The 18,818-nt window shown below is 40.0% G+C and overlaps 1 protein-coding gene and 1 non-coding gene across 2 annotated transcripts in view; one reads left to right on the forward strand and one right to left on the reverse strand.

The window, feature by feature from the left end:
• The window catches only part of ACYP2 (acylphosphatase 2), a 154,646-nt gene that overhangs the window by 56,713 nt on the left and 79,115 nt on the right, over positions 1–18,818 (forward strand). The window lies entirely within an intron of this gene.
• On the reverse strand, positions 1,645–1,770 carry LOC142431221 (small nucleolar RNA SNORA19). Its single transcript, XR_012780761.1, has one exon. It is a non-coding gene; the product is annotated as a small nucleolar RNA SNORA19 (small nucleolar RNA).

Genomic DNA, 18,818 nt, shown 5'->3' on the forward strand with positions numbered 1-18,818 from the left:
CTGGACTGGGCGGGGCTGCTTTCTTAATGTACAATCACTTTTTACATAAAGCTCTTTCCTGTGCACATATGAGTGAGTGTCTATCAGTTTGTTTCTCTAGTCAACCCAGAGTGACACAGAAGCAGAAACAGAAGATGAGCTTTCTGACCACCTTTTGGTGTCTGTCCATGCAGCCTTGCTGCTGGGGGACCCCTCGGTTTGGAGAAGTAAAGCTGCAGCTCTGCCGCACAGTTAATGTAAGCAGCACTCCCTGAATTTTAAAGTTTATTCACCCGATTTGAAGCTGGTTATTGTCATTGGTGGCCTATTGTTTGTAGAAGGGGCATTGCCCATAGTAGTACAGACCCAGTTACTCAAAATTTGCCAGGAGACCTGGCCAGATACCTCTGGGACGACTCACATGAAAATGATCTGGGAAATCTAGAGAAAGCAAACACCAGGGTATTGTGTCATGGTGGAATTCTAAGGGCAAACTCAACTGAAGGTGGAAAAAGACAGGGACGTCAGGCATCACCACCCTTTAACATGGTTTTGAGGTTTCAAAACAGTCCGGCTCGAAATGCAAGAGAAATCATAGTACTAAATAAATGTAAAATAAAGCATTGTCTGTCTAGAAAACCTCAAAATACAACTGCAGCCTCTTAGGTCTGAGAAGAGAATGGAATACAGGGAAAATGAAGAATAAATTTGCCAAATTAAGTAGCTACCTTAGGTTCCATAGTAATGGATTGACTTTATTAGCTTCCAACCTCCTTTTTGAGGGCTCTCCCCTTCCCACTCCATGACTTGGCAGGTCTGATCGTGGCCCCACAGTTCTGGGTAGCTCCATCAGTCTTAGAATGAGGGCACGACCTCAGCAGGGCTCATCAAACACAGGCCACTCAGAAACCCCGCTTTCCACCGGGCCTGGTGAGTTGGGGCATAAATCTGGACTGTCAGCAGCCATTCTCCCTGATGTCATGAGTCACCCTTGGTTCCAGCCACGAGTGAGGTCACAGGTGACCTGAGAGTGCTTACAGGGTTTGGATCGGCTTAAACATTGAGTTTTAAATCACGCTAGAAAGCTCTTAAATGGTATCAGTTGTATCCCTCTACTTTAAGATATAAACCTACCATGGCACAATAAAAGAAACTACAAATAAAAATTATAAAGCTAAGGATTTTATATCACTCTAAGTTGGCAAAAATGTAGATAATATTATATAATAATCTGGCAATTCTGATGGTGGGCCAGAATTTTTAGATGAGTTCTAATATAAAATAATACAAGGCATAATTTATACTGTAAAATGTATTTTACTTTCAGGAAAATCGATTCTACTATAATCAAGATACTCACTTTTTTTTTCCTAGTCACAATAATGATCTAGAAGTTTAAAATATGTGATATTATATTAAAAATGCACCCAATTGGAATGTACTTTTATGAAATATGTAAGCTGAAGCAAATTCAAAGTTTGAAAAAAAAATTAAATCATCTTATATATTTTCCAGAAATGTTATTTATCCTTTGAAATATTTAAAAATCATTTACTAATATTAAGAGATAAGGTATACATTTTAATTTACATCAAATATTTCAATGAAATTATTAAATAAAACGGAAGTCTTAAAATATAATCTTGAAATTTTGATTTTTTTTTTCAATGTGTGGAGGTGACGGACAGCGATGGCTAGAGTAGCCACACTGCTAATTTACCTCCAATGATTCATCTGGCACATCAGAAATATCCTTTTCCTCGATAAGAAAAACGACAATGAAATGTGCATAAAAATTTGATTGTATAAAATATTTTCACATACATAAAACTATTCCGTCTAGACCAGAGCATGTACACTTGTACAGATAAGAGCTGGAAACAGGGAATTCAGAACAGATAAACTCCTCAGGACTAATAATGAGAGTAGTGATACCAGGAGGATAAGGGGAAGCTGGGGGGAGAAAGAGGGACGTTATCGCAATACTATAAATATAACCCCCGCCCAGGGTGACATAACCGAAAAGTGGGCAAAGGGAGGCAGCCGTTGGTGTAAGACATGAACCAAAAATTATAAATTGTCAAGGGTTCATGAGATAGGGATGGTGGGGTAGAGGAGAAATGAACTCTGATATCAAAGGCTCAAGTAGAAAGAAAATGTTTGAAAATGATGATGGCAACGTATGTACAAATGTGCTTGACACAATGAATGTTTGTATGGATTGTGATAAGAGCTGTTAAGAGGCCCCAATAAATGTAACAGATGGAATTTGGACTCCCACTGTTCCCCAAAGCCTTTTACAAATTGGGTGTTCACAATTTGAGCTCGAAGACGGTTTCCTCCTTCATATTTGGAGTTTGTTATCATCTTTGGATCACACAGGTTGGTGAGCTTTTCTATGTGGACTTAGTTGACTCCTCACTTAGATGGCTGCTTGTTTGAAGACAACCCTTTAAGACCCCAGACACTATTCCAATTGACAGTCAGGCACCATCTGCTTTCTTCACCACTACTTTTGCTGCTAACTATTCTTGTATTGGGGCTAGAATTAAGTGGGAGCCCAGAATCCATCTGCTTGTCTACAGATTATGAGTGACTAGTTTACTTTGATGGTCATATTATGACAAAAAGCAAAACCAAAATCAATAAGAACAAGAACAACAACCAAAACCAAAAGCAAACACCCCTCCCCCACCAAACAAAACACATTGTCACATCCCCTTGGGGTATAAAGTGATTACATTGATAACATCAATAATTTAGCCTACTGCATAGAATGTAAGTTCCTGCTGATATGAGGAGTTTATGTGAGTACAGTCCAACTGTGAGCCACAGCCCATGAGTGACTGATTTCTTAATTGAACGAGCTCTGTGTATATTAGCATGGGGGTTGGTGCTAGGGGGAAATTCCCAGTGCCATTTCTTACTTGGGCAGATTTGCCTATCAGAATAATACCTGTCAGAAATGCAAGGGGAGCATTGAGGTAGTAAATATCTAGTGGTTCTGGGTCCCCTTTCAGTGGACACCACTAAGCCAGGGTCCAATGACTGCCATTTCCACAGTCTTGGGGTGGCCGTCAATAAACTTTTTGTACTATTAAAATCAGCTGGACTCCCTTTTCCTTATAATGGATTTTTAGAACGTTATTTTCATTTGTTACATACATTTGTAGCATCATTCAGATTGATGTTCGTTCATCAAGTAATATATTACTTATAAATGTTTGTATATCACATTCCACAATATCTGAATCATCTGAGAAACTGGTGGCAGGAAAGTGATCTCCATAATCCTACTTCCTGCACATAGCTTGCATTTGGTCATGGCAATAAACACTGCCAATTGTTTATTTGAAGTGGCAGCACAATTTATTTGTTTGAAAACATGTCTGTTCGTCATTCTTTTTTTTTTTGTTCGTCATGCTTTCAAACAACCATGGTCTGTGAGGCTTAACTTTTAAAAATTTACACAACCCATTGACTTGTGTGGTGTATGATCCATGTGTCTACAAAACTGTCAGGAAGAAAATAGGTCAGTGAAAAAAGGGGGTAGGCTAGTCAACAACTGAATCCCACAAGTGCGTTTCTGCAAGGCAGCCTTCATGCTGGGTTCTCCATCAAAGCATATCAAATGTCGTGCCTATTTTGTCACATAGGCAACTGAAAACGTGTACACTGTTATTCAGGCTACAATACAATTAATTTTTACCTCTTAAACTATATTCTTAAAATTCTAAATATCTTTTTAATTTCTCTTGATTTTTCTGTTATTGGATTGTTAATTTTAATAGTGTTACTTCGTTTCCATAAATTCATTTAGCTTTCCTTATTCTTCTTGTGAAAGAGCCCAGGTGGTACAGTGGTTGCACCATGGCTGCAATCCACAAGGTCTACAGTTCAAAGCCACCAGCCTCCCCTTGGAGAAAGACAGGCTTACTACTCCCGTAAAGACAGCCTCTGAAGCTCCCAGGGCCAGCTCTAACTTGTTCTATAGGGTTGCTGTGAGTCAGCATTGACTCGATGGCAGGCAGTCTTCTTCTTAATTTCTAGCTTCATTCTGTTACGGCTTATATGCTTTATATGGTTTCAGTCTTTTAAAACAGCAAGTAATTATGGGTTTCTGAATATTGGAAAATGTACTAAATTATGTATACCATCTTAAATCTGCTCAATCTTGTCTGTGTTTGAATTGGAGATCTCAACATTTAAATCCACGGCTGAATCCATGAGAAATGGGAAAAATGAGGGTCCACAGTCGAGAACACAGACACCAGTGCAGTGAAAACAGTCATCCCTTTCTGGGGAATTTTCTCTTCTCCATTGGAAAATATACACTTATTATCCTAATGTTAAAATATCCATTTTAAAGTGAAATGATTGAGATAATAAATTTAAATATTTATTTAGTATCCAAATTTTTATTACTCAATTTTAAAGTATCCCTGGTTTTAGTTTTTAAAATTAGAAATATAAAAAGTTGGCGATTCTATGTTACAAAAACTAAAATTAAAAACAAAAATGTACTGGTTTGTGAAATCCAAAAACTAAGCACTGCTCAAAACACAAATGAAGATAGTATGGCCAATTTTTATTGATATAGGGTGCCGAAAAGTTGTATTACTAGTATATTAGTTTAAAAGTCCTTGATATCAGTGTATGTATTGTATTTTGCATCTACTTATAAGAAATTGAAATATGTTTAAAATGAAAGAACAAATCTAGATTTCAATTTTCATTACCACTGAGTTGATTCTAACATACAGAGGAAACACTACCCCAGAGACTTTCTAAGGTTGTAAGTCTTTTTTAAAAAAATCATTTTATCGGGGGCTCCTACACCTCTTGTTACAAACCATACATCAGTTGTATCTGACATATTTGTGCATATATTCCATCGTTCTTTTCCAGACATTTACTTTCCATTGAGCTCTTGGGATCAGCTCCTCTTTTTTTGGTTGTAAGTCTTACAGAAGCAAACTGCCTCATCTTTTACCCGAAGAGTGCTTGGTTCAAACTGCTCATCTTTCAGCCGGCAGTAGAACGCTTTAACCACAGTGTCACCAGGTCTTCTTGATCCGAAGAAGAGTACAGGTGTGGCTTAAACATGAAAGCCCAGGATTGAGCAAAGCCCTTTCCATTATGTTATTCTTGTTTCAATTGTTATGAGACCTTTTAAATTTGACTCTCTTTTAAAGGAGGAAAAGGAGGTCTGCATTTCCTTGTCTAATAATGCACTTTCTAACTTTATTTTAGGACAACAGAACAAATTAGCAATATGGCAATAGTAGTTACCATTTTGTTGTGCAGTACAGAAGGTCGTTATGGGTTGGAGCTGATTTGGTAGTGTCTAACAAAAACAACTTCATGAACAGCAACATTCTGTTAATGGAGTTACTAAGGAGTAGAAATAGTAAAGAGTTGAGCTATTACCTTTGTACTATTACCTAAAAGGTTGTCAGTTTGAATCCACACAAAGGCACCTCTAAATCCACCCAGAGAAACCTCCGAAGCAATCTCCATTGACCTCATTCTGAATCTTCACTGCCATTGAAAACCCCATGGAGCACAGCTGGCTTTGTTCGGTTTTTATTATCATGTTACTATGGTTACTATACCATTGAGTTTCTACAACAGCTTCACACAGTAGTAGTAATTATCAACCTTTATAACTATTGAGAAAATGAACGTTTGGGGGGAGGGGTTTGAAGGAACTTGTTCAAATATATTTGTAGATGATAAAGTTAGGGTGACGCCGCCCAGGACTGACTCTAACAGAGTTCTGAATCGTGTGTATTTTACACACACACACACACACACACACACACACACACACACTTTCTGGAAAAAGAAAGATGTTGGAATTTTTTATGAATTTTGAAGCCCCTTGTATGTGCTTTATTTGTGCTGTTGTTGAGACTATTACACACATCAGAACATACACGGATTCAACAGTTTGATATTTAATGACATGTACTACCTTCTTCAACCAGTTGTTCAACCTTCCTCATGCTCCTTTTCTGAAGATTTCTAAATTTAAATCCAAGAATGAATCCACAGAGAAATGAGAAACAGTAGGATGCGCACACCATTAACTTCAACTTACTACTCCTTAAGGTTCCTGTCTAATCGTTGGAGTTCCTGGAGTCTATATGATCCCATATAGCTAGATCTTAAAAGAGTACAGTAGTCAAGGTAGACATTCTTTACCAGTTACGCTACATTATTTTTTGATTTTACAAAGGCTACAGGGAATATTTTTAGTTTAAAGTTTAAAGATTACCCTTGGGCAATATTTCAAGAGGATCATTCAGTCTCTGTGACTCCAGAACGCCTGGATTCCATGGGAATTTGAATGTGTCTGTTTCTTGAACTGGCACACACTTAACTCATGATAAAGTATTCAAAGACAGAGTGTTTGATAAAAGAAATTTGCTTTTTGTTCTTGTTTATCTCAAAGGCCAACATTCCACTCAATAATAATTAGGCAGATTTATACATAATGCTAAAAGTCATCTCCATATGTTGTAGCCGAGACAGCTAGTATTACACAGTAACATATCTTTGTGAAATAACGGCAGACATTGTGTGAATTCTGTACTTAGGACATCACTCTTTTTATATTTACACAGGCTGCATAGAAATAAAGGAGCCCTAGGGGTGCTGTGGGGTAGACGTGGAGCTGTTAACCACAAGGTCGGCAGTTCAAACCCATGGGAGAAAGATGAGGTTGTAAAGTGTTCTGGTCATGATGACAGTCTGTGTTCGTCCTTTTTATCTTCAGTACTAATAGGGATCCTTGGTGGCACAAGGCGAAGTGATTGACTGCTAATCAGACGGGCCGTAGTTGGAATCCACCGGGGGGGCCGAGGGAGATTTCCGGTGTTCTGCTCCTGTGAGGAGGACAGCCAGGAAGCCCTATGAGGAAGTTCTGCTGAAATCAACCCAACAGTACCGACCAACAACAAGGAGAGGCATATATAGGATAATACCTGACATTGTGAACTTGGTGAATTCCCGTTTGTGATTCGCTTAAAATTTGCTAGGAAATTATAAGAACAAAACAGACAGCCAAACGTACTGCCATCCTGTCAATTCCAACTCAGGGTGACCACACAGGACAGAGGAGAACTGCCTCTGAAGTTTATGAGACAAACTCCTCTTCGGGTTAGACAGCCCATCTTTCTTCCTCAGAGTGTCTGGTGGTTTCGAACTACAGCCTTGCAGATTTCGCCCAGCGAATAACTGCTCTGCCACCTGGGCTCCTAGGAAACTATATAATAGAGTAAATTCCCCGTTGTTTGATTTCACTAGTAATATATTCAAAATGATCAAAGCCAGGAGTTTCAAGTAAGCATGATACGTGAGCCATCAAGACCAATCACCTATCACTTTGTCAGCATTTTCTTTTCAGAATGCCGCTTTGTGGCATTCAGCCCATTGTAGAGGAAGTAAGGCATCAGTAAATGGAAAAGAAAACCAAACTGCGTTCTTTTATTGAGTTAGAGCTTTCGTTCAATCTAGCTTTCATATACAGGGTATGCTACTCAGATTCTAAATGCACTTGTTGGATGATTTTATGCCTTTTCTCAGGAAGTCTACATTATTACACCGTATTATACATTTTATATCTAGAAAGCATTAAGAGCCATCAACATCAATGTCCTATTATTTCAGCACTTAATCCATTTGTTATTTCTACATTTAATCTCTTTACAAGTTTTACTAACATTTTCCCTCTTGTTCATTTACAAAGTTAGAATCAATTTCTTTGCAACATAATATTTGACATGAAGATGACTTAAGGTTAGGTATGAACTATTTTCTCCTTTTACAAACCTATACATCTTATTAAAATGCTATCCGCATAGGTCAATCAATGTTGACTGATTGGCTTGATACTAGATTACTTAAAGTATATATTTTCAGAGTTGATATCACTAGTGGAAAATTCTTGAAGCGATTTTAAGATGCTTTGCTTTTGAATGATGAATACTGCCGCAGATTTAGGAGAGGACACATACCTTAGCTTGTATTCAGAATCTTCCCAAAGTAGGTCAGACTAGAGACCTCACACGAAGAGGCTACAACTCTCCACTCGCTTCTTTTCAGTTAAGGGTAATTTGTGATCTTTACAGATGTTGTATCTGTCTGTCTACAGGCTGAAAATTCTGGTTCCTTTATCTTCTGTTGTCCTATTGTTCCCTTTCCCTCTATGTCATCATTTTCGTCCCCAGTGTCTGGTTTACACAAGGATATTGAAGTGGATTGAATCGTGTCCCCTCCAAATGTAGTTGTAAGTCTTGTGGCCAAGTGGAGTTCGTGCTCCCAGTTTGAACCAGCCAGCCGCTCCACAGAAGAAAGAGAAAGCTTTCTGCTCTCATAACGATGGTCTGCCTCAGAAACGCACAGGGGCAGTCCAACCCTGTCCTCTAGAGTCCCTGTGAGTCGCCGTCACCAGGATGGCAGTTGGTTTCAGTTTTATACTTCTGGTTAGAATCCAGCTTGTGAATGGACTTTTCATGTTCTGTTAACAAGGCAACGTGAGGGCAGCGTGTGTCTTACATGTGTCTCTTTTGAGATCTGAAAGCCATTAAACAAGCAAGCCGTGACGAGATGGGGAGGCCCTGTGCCAAACCACATGGAGATCTCCAACGAGCAGACGGTTGAAATAGACCAGGATTTCTTCTGGCGTCAACCCAGAGAGAAGGCTTTCCTCGGAGCACCCTGAGTGCCAATGCTAGCCTCCTAAATGGTGAGAAAATAAACATATTCGTTAAGGCACCCGTCTGTGGTACTCCTGTTCTACCAGCACCAGGTAAGTAAGTCAGATACTGTGTTGGTCTGGGTGGACTAGAGAAACAAAATTTAGAGACTCTCATATGTCTATAAGAAAGAGCTTTATATACAAGAACAATTGAATAGTGAGAAAACATCCCAGCCCCGTCCAGATCAAGTCCATAAGTCCGATATTAGCCCATATGTCTGATACCAATCTTAAAGTCCTCTTCAGACTCACGAAACACATGCAATGACGTTGAATGTAGAAAATCACAGGCCAGTGGTTGGGAAGTCTTGTGGATCCAGTGAAGGTGGAAGTATCTCGGCTTTGGCAGGGGTCTTAATAAAATGATACGTTTTGTATAATGTTAGGATAAGTAGAGTGGAGGGTGAGTGGGTTGGAAAGGGGGAACTGATTACAAGGAGCCACATGTGACCTCTTCCCTGGGCGAGGGACAGCAGAGAAGGGGGGAAGGGAGACCCCGGATAGGGCAAGATATGACAAAATAACGAGGTATAAATTACCAAGGGCATATGAGGGAGGGGGTAAAGGGGAGGGAGGGGGGGGGAAAAAAAGAGGACCTGATGCAAGGGGCTTAAGTGGAGAGCAAATGCCTTGAGAATGATTGGGGCAGGGAATGTATGGATGTGCTTTATACAATTGATGTATGTATATGTATGGATTGTGGTAAGAGTTGTTTGAGTCCCTAATAAAATGTAAAAGAAGAAAAGAGAAAAAAATGATTAGGGCAAAGACTGTACAGATGTGCTTTATACAATTGATGTATGTATATGTATGAACTGTGAAAAGAATTGTATCAGCCCCAATAAATTGTTAAAAAAATGTTAGGATAAGTGGAATAAATTAGTTTTTATATGCTTTTATCATTGTGGACATTTGGTGTTCATAAAACAAAACAAGAAAGCCCTTAGCCATTCAGCCAATTTGGGCTCATGGCAACCCTGTGGGCAGTGTGGGACTGCATCATGGGATTTCTGAGGCAGGCGGTGTTTTCAGAAGCAGACTGCTGTCACTCTCTGTCTCAGAGGAGTTGTGAACTGAAACCACTGATTGCTCAGTTAGCAGTCAAGAGTTATACCCTCGACGCTAGGCGAGCGCCTCCTAAGTCATGGTAGCAGCCCCTGCTTTTATCAACGTCGGTATCAACAAAATGTAAAGGTAATGGGACTGAGGGTTGTCTTTTGTTTTTAACTTGAATTAAATGTTTAAGTGTAGTCTGTAGTCATAAAGATACTAATTTATACGTCCTTAGTGCAGACTCCTTTCCCTGGTGATTTCGGGATACGTGTTTATTTTGCTGTAAAGGAATTTTGGAAACTAGTACTTTAAAGTTGTTGGATGAGACACAAAACTTAAAAGCCATTAATTATTCTTCTTATAAATTTGGATTTTTTCCATAGTATTTTATTGGGGTCTGTCTCTTATTGTTTCAATTTGTTCTTTGAAATTTATCTTTTAAATTTCCTATGCACATTCAATATTGGGAAATTTCAGATATATAATTGGAATAGCAGCCAAAAACCATGGGTTAGGGAGAGAAGGCTAATAACTCACTATCATGTGGAATTTCTGAAATCCACCAATGTCAGAGCACAGAATATCCCAGGACCTTACACAGATCTGTGAGCTGTATCTTCTGGGCTACATTCCTCATGTGGTGCATGCAGTGGCATCACCGGGCGTAGCGCAGAACCTCCAGGTGTTTTTCTCGCCCTCTTGGACCTCCTCCCATAACAGACCATTCAGGATCCTTAGTGATGAATGCTTCAATGTAAGACTTCTTAGATTATGTGAGGACTGGCAGTGTTTCATTCTGCTTTATAGAGCTGCTGTGTCAGGCTGAGTTGTGTAGGCAAACAAAACCAGTGATACTCATATATGTCTATGACAAGGTTTATGTCAAGAAGCCATCCCAGCCCAGTCCAACTCAAATCCATGGCTCCGATGCTAGCCAGAGCCCTCCTAAGACTCATTTAGCTGCAGGCCAAGGATGCAGAAAGGGGGAGCAGGGTGCAGGAAGATCACAGGCCCGTGGGTGCAGAGTTGCATGGGTCCAAAATCAGGGAAACATGACAGGGTGTTGACAGCTCCCAGGGTTCAGCGGCCCACATGGGGCCACCCCTGGGGGCAAGGACAGAGGCCCAACATGCAGGAAGATGAAAGTAGAGAGAGAATTTCCTGGTTTCTCTCTTATTAAAAGGCCACAGCCCCAAGGAGGCATCGTCTGGCTGTCACCTGGTTGACAGGTTGGACTCCACGCCTATGCAAGTGTCGGTTGACTTGAATGTAACTGCCGTGGAGTGGCTATGAGTGGGAACTGACTTAATGGAACCTAATAACAACAACAGAATTATTTTGATAAATCTTTCTACATTGAATTAGTTACATTATTAATAACAGAGAGAGACCCTTAACATTTTTTCTCCTTATTTTCCTAATTGCTACTTGGCTGTCAAAAATAAGTAATTGGTATCCATTCACAAATACTACTTACCCCCACACTATAGCTAATACACCAGAAAAATGGACAATATCAGTTATAGAAACACAGGTCACAACAAAAGCAATCGGGTTGCTTGTAACAGGTGCAGTTGAAGTCATGTAACTCAAAGTATCAGTATAATTGGGTAATAATGACATGTCTGACTGGAGAACATTTTTAAATCAATCCAAACTCATTACCAGCAATAACATTCTGACTCAGTGACCCAGCATATAGGAGGACTGCTCCTTGGAGTTTCAGAGACTGCAAATCTTTATGGGAGCCGTATCCCCTTCCTGCAGAGCTTCTGGTGGATTTTAAACCATTGGCCTCATGACTAGCAGCCCAATATTCAACCCACGATTCCACAAGGACTCCCAGAGTCCAGTCCTTGCCAACTCACAGCAACCCCCCGTGGGTTTCCGAGTGGAGTTGAAAGTCCAGTCTTTCTCCATGCCTGGAGTTCATTAGAAGTTTCAAAAAGTAAATTAGCATAGGGAAATGATTTTGTTGTCATTACTAATGACAAGGATATTTTTATAAAAATAATACATTTATGGTGGAATACAGCACACAAATTTTATAGACAGTACTTTTGGTGACATCCCTCTGACAGCATCACTGGGTGCACATAGCCTTCCTGTGATGCCTCTGGGCTTATGGGTGCTTCCAGGTCAAGGTGATGTCACCCTTGTTTCTCTCTTGTCCCCATAGGACCCAGGTGGAGGCCTTGTCGTAGCATTCCCTGTGCATGCATGTGGACCGCACAAAGGCACACATACGGGTATATGGTCTCCAGGTATTTCGATTTAAGAAGACATTTCGTTTATTTTTCCGGCAGCCGCCCGGAAGTGTATTTTCTCTCCTCCCTTTTTCTCAGTTCTGATCTTGATGTTAGTAACATGCTGTCTGAGGTCTTGAATTTATTTTCATCTTGTGATAGGCTTCATTTATATTTCTATTTTTAAGGCTCATATAGTGCACTTCAATGTCTGTAGATTAGTGAGTGGAGTGGTGTGTGTGTGTGTGTGTGTGTGTGTGTGTGTGTGTGTGTGTGTGTGTCGCACATGTGCTTGCTTGCTTAATTGCTGGAGCTTGATCTCCACATGACTTTCCCATTAGCTGGGTATCATGTGACCCCTGGGGTTGGGCAGGAAATGAGTTTTTTGTCCAGAATAGCAAGATACAACAGAGAGGATTTTCCTCCAAAGCTATGATGCTGTGGATGCACCAAGTGAAAGGGTGGCTGAGTGATTGACTTTTAACTTATTAGATGGCCTGCAGATGAGGATTTCTATTTAGACTTTGGAAGAAAAGGGAGCTTCATATAGGTCTCCATGTGGATCTCAGGTACAGAGACATGAAGAAACATTCACATTTGCGCACAATACTGAGCAGTGTTCTGTATCATAAGTCAAATATTAGCAGTTTAGTCATTTGTTAGATTGTGCCCTTACACCTTGTTGTGTGATTGATTGTGTGTGTGCTTGGCATGTAACATATATGCCTGTAGAGACAGTCTCCAACATATATGGGTGTTTACTTCATTTCTGCTTTATTAAAGAGAAATCTTGAGGAAATGACAAAAATAATCTTTTGTTTTTAATTTTTTTTGGCAAGCCCAGCCTTTTCAAGCTGTTTGTTTTTGCAGATGTATTTCATCAGTTCTTAAGAATGAACCGAAGAATGTTTGCTGGCTTCTAAGTTAGCACCTCCCAGAAACTGAAAGAAAAAAAAGTTTGTTTAAAATATATTTGGTGGAAGATAAGAATCTTTTCCTCTTGTAAACCATTACATTTTTTCAAAACTGCTGGAATAATGCATTTTAATGCCACTTTTAAGCGTGCTGCCTATTTTAATAACACACTGCCTTTTGATCTTCCTTTCGGATTGCTGTATTCCTTAATTTAGCATTCATGTCTTCAAGGGGCCAGGGATACAGTGATGTTGCCCTTGTTCTGAATATGCCATGGATGCCACCTCAGAATTGTTTCCAGCAACTAGTCACTCAGTAGACACTTTTTCCCCTAGACCTAGAACCTCTGCCAAAGGTGCTTCTCCGAGGACATTGATCCTTAAACTGTTTGATCAATCAGTAATGGATACAGTTCTTTAAGGTATTACTTGCACAGTGAACATCACTGTATTGCGGCACTGCCTTGACACATTTTCTTGAGAACAAGACTAGGATACAATGGGTTGAGCCAATGACCTTCATTCTGCACACGTTGATTGCCTGGCAGGCGCTGGCATCACCTTGTCCCTTCGGAAGCTGATGGTGGCATGCAAGACAAAAGGAGTGCAGTTATAATGTAGCAACATGACCGTTACAAGAGGAGCGTCCTTTGCTGGTTATGCTGGGACATCTGAGCGTCCTCCTGCTGCCCTGCATGAGCCAGGAAGTTGGAGCGTAAAGCAGGGGCAGGGATGCTGGCAAGGTGGTTCCTCCTCCTGCTGCCACCCACGGGCCAGCTCCCACCCCCGTCCAGCAAGAGGCTCAGAAAGCCACAGAGGGCACATCCACCCCACCCTGCCCTACAGGGTGCTATGGGTCAGCCTGGACTCCACTGGCAGTGAGAAGGGAGGCGGAGAAGTTCACTTTGCTGTCTGGAAGGAACCACTCAAGCAGTCAAGGGATAGCTATAGTGCCACGTTCCTCTTCTCTAATTGGGTCCCTGAAGGGCCATATGTCTCACTCTTGAAGAACGAAGTATGTTTTTTAAAAACAACTTACAATAGTAATTCTGTCTTTATTGAAATGAGTCCTTAGTTTGTGCCTTAAGAAATTTTTTTTATTGTGCATTGTGTGAAGGTTTACAGAACTCATGATAGTTTTATAGTCAACAATTCGTCCACATTCGGATTCAACGCACCCACTGCAATCCCTCCAGTGTACCATCCCTGATCCCACTTTCTCTGTGTTTCTTGTTTCCAATGCCTCTTTTCTTCCCAAGCCTCTGAACCTTGTCCTTGGGTAAATGCTGCTCCTTGAATCTTAAGTGGTTGATTAGTCTAACACTGAGGTGAGTTCAGTCTTGGGGGCCTCCTCCCTTGCTTAGTGTGGTCTTTTCATATCACCTCGTCTGTGTGGTGCTGTAGCTTTTTGTGAACAGGCCTACTAGGCAAGTGGCTTCTTGGCTGCTTTACGTCCTGTCCCCCAGGGTTCCTCTGCTGGTTCTTGCATATGTATACATGTGCTTAGAAAATCACCCCTAACTTGTTAATTACTCATGTTTTGTATGCTTTTAATTAATCAATAAATTTTTTAGTATTGATTTTGTGTGTGTGTGCTTTTTGTGTGCCAGCAAAATGCTAAGTTTTGGATGATTTCAATGTAAAAGTTCATAAAAATAGTTTTTAGCTATGTGACTTACTATTACTTTTGAATGCATGTAATGGAAGTCTGTTTAGAGTAGCTTAACCAAACAGAAGTTATTTGTCTCAAATAATAGAAAGATTAGGCGTAGACAATCCAGGACTGGAACAATGGTAGTGTGTCATCAATGCATAAGTTGTCCTTGAGACACATGCACTTTGTCCTTGAGATGACCTTCGGGCATTACCTTTGTGTTTATGTTCTTATCTTTCAGGAAAGGAGTAGTTGTTTGGGTTTTTTTGGTGGTGGTGCTGGGGCGGGGGGCGGGGGGGGGGGCAGGGCTGCCTCTTTAACAAATGGAAGATTGCTCCTTCTGCCAGAACTAGGGTCACATAGTTGCCAGGAAGTTTTGTAAGATGAGTCATTGTAACTAGGCACATTGCCCTCCACTCAAAATTGAGATGCTGCTAAATCATAAGGAAGACTGAATCTTGGATGAATGATGTAGATTATGTACCTCAGATTTGCAAGCAATTTGTACTGAAAGCCCATGGACTCTTATCAGAAGGCTGTGAAAAGTTCCACAATTCAAGACAATTATGCAATAAGTTCTATTTGAACTATGTGGGGCTGGGTTCTCTAGAGAAGTAAAACCAGTGAGTGATTTTACACACACACACACACACACACACACACACACACACACACACACACACTTATGAGGAGGTACCAGCCCCAAATGAATTTTTTCCCCAAAGCCATGTATTTGAATTTTTTTTTAAAACAAAACAACCTTATCACCTTCAAAGTACTCTCCATTACACTTAATACATTTGTCAAATCTACGATTCCATTCTCGGAAACATTTTTCACACTCCTCTGTTTAGAAGGCTGAGAGCACCTCTCTCGTTTTTTTCTTCACCTTTTCTAAGTCTTCAAATTGCTGTCCTTTCCTGTCCCTCTGCACTCATGGAAACAAAAAGAAGTCACACGGAGTGAGGTCAGGTGATGGGTGTAGGAGGCAAGAGAGGTATACTTTTTTTTTTTTTTGTGCCAAAAACTGGTGCACTGAGATGGCTGCATGAGCAGGTGCATTGTCCTGGTGGCAAAACCAGCCCCCGTCTGCCACAAATCAGGCCTTTTTTTGTTGCACACTGTTTTGTTACACAACCTTTTCAGAACCCCTAAATACAAAGTTTGAGTAACAGTCTGACCTGGTGGAACGAATTCTGAAGGCACTATCCCCTTCACTTCAAAAGAACATCTGAGCATTGAGGTTTTTTTGGGTAACCCCTTATGTGTGTGTGTGTGTGTGTGTGTGTGTGTGTGTGTGTGTGTGTAAATAGGGAGGGAGGGAGGGAGAGAGAAGAAATTTATATCAGTTATGGGCTACATCATTGTAGAATCAGGAAAATTCAGACCTGTTTCAAGTGTGTGGGTCAGCTGGAGGTCTCTTCTGGCTTGAGTAGCTTCAGGGGCTGGTGATTGGCAGGAGCACCACAGGCTGCAGAGGCAGATGAATTCAAGGTCAATAGGTCAGGCTATTGCCTGGAACAGATTCAAGGATCTTGAATCTATTGAATAGATTCAATAGATCTTGAACAAATTCAAGATTGGTATGCCAGAGGACAGGCTGCTGATGGCTCTGGGAATCCTATGGCAGGTCATTGGTGCAAGCCCAAAAGACTAGAGCTCTGTTCACCAGCTAGATGCAGGACCCAGATCTAGCCCAAAGCCAACTAGTTAGACAAGAAATGAAGATTCAAGGTAGGAATGCTCTCTAGGAGATGGAACCAATCAGAACACTTCAATATAAGACATGAGAGGGACTCGAATGGCAGCTTAAAAGATGGGCTGAATGTCACAGAAGTCCCTGGGTGCCTGTTTTACAAGAGACACAGCTGTGCTCGAGATAGATTTTGAAGCACTGGACTAGACTAGCCGGAGGAATGTGTTCACATTGTGGGGCAATAGAAAACAAAGGGTGGAAAGATAAGTTGGAGCAAGATGATGAAGGTTTTGATGCCACTTTAAAGTTTTATTTTGGTTTTTTTTTAGGGCGTATGGCCCTTTTATTTGATTTATTTATTTTTTAAAGATCATTTTATTGGGAGCTCCTACAACTCTTATAACAATCCATACATCAATTGTATCAAGTATATTTGTACATATGTTGAAGGGATTTGTTTTTTAAGGATTTATTTTTTCTAGTGACAATGCAAATCTATTTATGGAAGTGCCTGAAAATAAGAATTATGTGGTGATATAGGATAAAAAAATTGTAATTCATAGGGTCTGTTATAGAGTTGAAATGAATAATTCACAATCTAATTCATTCGAATTAACTTACATAGTGCTGTAATTCCTACCTATTAAGAGAGTTCATAACACTTTTGACCAATTTGTTCTAAAGGGTCTCATACCTAATAAACACGTGTTATTGTTCAAATTGGGGCCCCAGAGTTGTAGAACAATGGAGATCAGCTTAAAAGAAAAATGTTGTTACAGTTTTTCTTTTTCGTACTGCCAAGGGTTTCTTTGTTTCTGTTATCATCACACATAGATTTCAAGTGTTATGTCAGCATATAATTTAATATTAATATTCATGTGTGATCTTACTTAATTAAAACCATCTCTCTAAGCTTACACTGAATAATTTGTAACATGATGATCAAAACCAGATTGGTGCTCTTTTAACTAAATGAACTTGTGTCGTCTGTTATTTTCTCAATATAGAAGTTTGTTTGTTGATTATGTTTGGACTTCAAAGCATTTATGTTAATGTAATGTTTTATTTTCCTTGTAAAATTAATCTTAATTTCATACATGTTACAAAATTATCTTTTAATGAAATGGGGTAATATTTAGCTATTTTCCAGTCATGTTTATGCATTTTATTTATTTATTTTTGCATTTAAAATGACATATTTATTCATCTGTAGATTTCATAAAACAGTAAAGATAAGTTATCTTCTATTATAATCATGGTGCCAATCAATGCTTATTATGATTTGACAGAGTGATTTCAGTCCAGAGACAGTATGACTCAATTGAAACATGTACAAAATGCCTGGAGTTATTTTCTATATAGTGGTAAATGAACATCTGAAGCCAGAATTACCTCATCTATTTATTAATTATTAATTAGAATATCAGAAAGTTTTATTTCCATTAGTGCTTCATCTCTCTAGAATCTTATCTCATTACCACAGGCCTGTTTTTTCAGTTTCATTAATATGCATTAATTCCATGTAGAAATACAGATGTGTAAAGATTATGTATTGCAGTTGTACCCAATTGCTTAATTTATAGTATTCTTCTTAGAGTACTTGTATATCATTGTTTAACCAGCCCCATTGATGTTGGGCTTGGCTATGGGACTTGTTTTTGGCCAGTGGAATATTCTTGGATGTGACATGCACCAAAGTCGTAAATGTGCCAGCCTGGTCTTGGGTACTGATAGTTTACCTGCCATGAACAGAGCTTTCCCTGAGCTCAAGCCTCAGAATGGTCCCAGGTGAAACAAACCTGAACCCAACCTTTAGTCTGAAGCCCGCTACCCAAACAAGCCCAGTCTAAACCAGCCACACTAAAATGGGTACACAAATCCATGAGTTTGAGAATACTTGTTCGTAAACCATGGGGTTTGGGATGCTTTGTAGCATTACTGTGCGCATCTGTCCATTAGTCCATCCATCTATCCGTCCGTCCGTCCATCCACTATGTATCTAGCATCAGTCTATCTCCTATATAGTTTCACTAAGGAAAAGCATATTTGTACATGGTTAAACTAGTACCTCTCTGGCTTATCAACTGAAAAGTACTAGTGTATAGCCTAATTACCGTATATACTCGAGTATAAGTCGACCTGAATATCAGCCAAGGCACCAAATTTTACCACAAAAACGACATGAAAGATGTGCTGAAAAACTCGGCTTATACACGAGTATACACGGCGATTCTCTAGGCTAGTGGTGTAGAGGGTTATGCATTGGGCTGCTTATAAGATCGGCGGTTTGAGCCCACGAGCCCGACCCTGGGAACGATGAGGTTTTCCACTCCCATGCTTGTTTACAGTCCTAGAGACCCTTGGGAGCAGCTCTGCTCTGTTCTGTAAGGTTTCTAGGAGTTGGGATTGACTCAATTTCAGCGAATTTGGTTCTTTGTTTAGTGGCTGGGTTAGGCCAGACTGACTGGAGAAACAAATCCAGTGACATATGTATAAGAAAGAGCTTTAGTTC

The sequence above is a fragment of the Tenrec ecaudatus genome, chromosome 17 (assembly GCF_050624435.1).
Source record: "Tenrec ecaudatus isolate mTenEca1 chromosome 17, mTenEca1.hap1, whole genome shotgun sequence".
Classification (NCBI taxonomy): Eukaryota; Metazoa; Chordata; class Mammalia; order Afrosoricida; family Tenrecidae; genus Tenrec; species Tenrec ecaudatus.